This window comes from Trachymyrmex cornetzi, unplaced genomic scaffold (genome assembly GCF_001594075.2).
Source record: "Trachymyrmex cornetzi isolate Tcor2-1 unplaced genomic scaffold, Tcor1.1 scaffold886, whole genome shotgun sequence".
Taxonomy (NCBI): domain Eukaryota; kingdom Metazoa; phylum Arthropoda; class Insecta; order Hymenoptera; family Formicidae; genus Trachymyrmex; species Trachymyrmex cornetzi.
This window is the reverse complement of record NW_017300230.1, coordinates 33,492-35,129: the sequence shown is the minus strand read 5'-3', so window position 1 is coordinate 35,129 and position 1,638 is coordinate 33,492.

Genomic DNA, 1,638 nt, shown 5'->3' with positions numbered 1-1,638 from the left:
TATGCGTTACCGACGGCATATCGGCGTGCGGTGTGCGCGCGGCGCGCCGATTGGGCTTGACGAGTTAGATGCAAAGAAGGACGTGTGGCGGCGTGTGTGTTTGTGATCGTCAGATCGTCGAGAGTGATCAGAGTGATGAGAGAGATTAAAAAGAGATTCGAGAGAGCGAATTTTGAGAGCGTGCGTGTCTAGAGACGACTCATACTGTGTAATCGTTACTGCAACGAAATAAAGCGAATTTGTTAACTAAAGAGAGTATTGAGAGAATCAGCGTCTGTTTAACCCTACAGACGTAGTTTTGGGGGCTCGTCCGCGATTGAGTGAGTTTCGTAGAACTGAGTGAACTTTCGAGAGACGCCATGACCGTGCGATACGCTTCTGATCTTACGGTCGTAGAGTTGAAGGAGAGACTGAAAACGTTGGGCTTGTCGAGCTTAGGAAATAAGAACGAGTTGATGTGTCGTTTGAATCAGGCAGATCCTTCAGGGAAAATATTTTTTACGCCACTGCACTTATCGTCTCGCTGATTGGTTGCTGCTTCTGCTGCTTGACGCTTGACGGCTGCATGTATCTGCACCTTGACAACACTGATCACGACTTACGTGAGAACTATGAAGATTAGAAAGGGACACAACATATTCCTCTTTCTTGTGATTTTGCTGAAACTAAAGACTCTTAATATAAAGAGACTATAAAGAGAGTCTCTAACTAGAGTCTCCGTTCCTCGTGTCGCAACTGTGATTAGAGGGTCTCTAATTTGTGAGTTTCATGAACGGTAGTAGTAGTGAACTGTTTTCTGCCATTTCTGTTTCATGTGATTTCCTGTCTCTTCTGTTCCCGCCATTTTCATGTTGTCACATGTTGTCGAGGTTATCTTTCTTGCGCCTTTGCATTTTGCAATCCATTTTTCAACTTTTCCTCGCTGTATTGAGCCTCGTAGAAGATCAGGTACCGTTATCAAAAATTATTTATAGCAATGAAGAGTAGGTACACTCACTGACTAAGGATACCGTCACATGCGGCGTAACCTGTGTAAGCGTAACCTGCGTATTCTAGTAATTTACTAGAATACGTTATTTTTTATTTACTAGAATACGCCATTCTGAAAGCCCGCATTCACATTGAGCGTATTTCGCGGAAAGTTAGAGAAATGCGGAACTAATGCAACCAATTGCTGATTAGAATTTCTGTTGTACACTCTAACAGAAATGCTAAATGGATTTACGATTGGTTTTCGTAACCTACGCTTCTCGAAAAGTACGCCTCATGGGGAACCGGTACCTTTCCATTGCGTATATATGAGCGGATGATCGAATAAATTATTAAAATCGGAAAATTTTGTGAAACCACTCTTAGGTTTATTCGACGCGTTTTTGCATGAAACAAAAAAATCTGGCAAAAAAAACGTCGTTCTGCCTTGTGATCTGAGATATTAAGCGTTAAAGTTGATGACTATTGAGGTTAGGAAATCTATCACAGAGGCAAAATGAGTCTATAGGCCTGTTCTTTTTGGCTGAACTTTTGCACCAGTTCATCTTTCTTCCTCTTCTTTCCTTCTGGATAGAAAAGGAAAAAAGATGAACTGGTGCAAAAGTTCAGCCAAAAAGAACAGGCCTTATAATTGTACTGTTCCACATG